General features: G+C 45.6%; 1 protein-coding gene across 8 annotated transcripts in view; it reads right to left on the minus strand.

Moving 5' to 3' along the window:
* LOC116847105 (ETS-like protein pointed) overlaps positions 1–691 on the minus strand; it is a 132,195-nt gene that overhangs the window by 28,713 nt on the left and 102,791 nt on the right. The gene's annotated exons all lie outside the window — the stretch shown is intronic.

Here is a 691-nt window from a genome sequence, read left to right on the forward strand (position 1 = left end):
AAAAAAAAAAAAAAAAAAAAAAAAAGAAGAACAGAACTGCTTTAATCGCAACAATTAAGTCTTATCTTCGCGTGATAAGTGCATTATCGCAATGGCGCGTGTCGGTGCGTGCTAATTTTCCAGCTAATTGTATCAGGAATAAAATGTTGCATTGTTGTCGTCGTATTTCGTTACCCGTTGCTGTGCGAGATCGTAGCGCGCACCGCCAAGTGTAATCGTGATTAACGATCTCGCGCAGTCTAGAGCACTATCATCATCGCGACCGTATTGCGAAGGAGACGCGTTTACCATCGCGCCGTGATTCATCGCCGGTGTTTCTACGTTTCTAGGAATTCTCGCGGAACAATTGCGCGCGCGCGGCGGGCTGAAAATGCAAAACGCGGCGTAAATTCCCAAGGTATTTTTCATTCGCCTCTCTGGCACTTTGTTATATTTCTCTTTTACATGCAAATAAACTATGCCGTACTTCCTCCGTGCGCAACCGTCAGCAGCCGGTTCTCTCTCCTCATCTCCGCGTAACTCAGGCATTGCGAACTTATTACGCTTTGCGTACCGCAAAGTGACGCCGACCGACGACGAAATTCGCCCATCATGTTGCGTGTGCCTCACGTCGCAATTCACGGTATGGACATTTGATAACGCGTGAAAAAAAAAAAAAAAAAAAAAAAAAAAACGAATCGCCGCTCATTTC

This window comes from Odontomachus brunneus, unplaced genomic scaffold, assembly GCF_010583005.1.
Source record: "Odontomachus brunneus isolate Ranch 3 - 2012 unplaced genomic scaffold, Obru_v1 Obru_scaffold_073, whole genome shotgun sequence".
In the NCBI taxonomy this organism is placed as follows: domain Eukaryota; kingdom Metazoa; phylum Arthropoda; class Insecta; order Hymenoptera; family Formicidae; genus Odontomachus; species Odontomachus brunneus.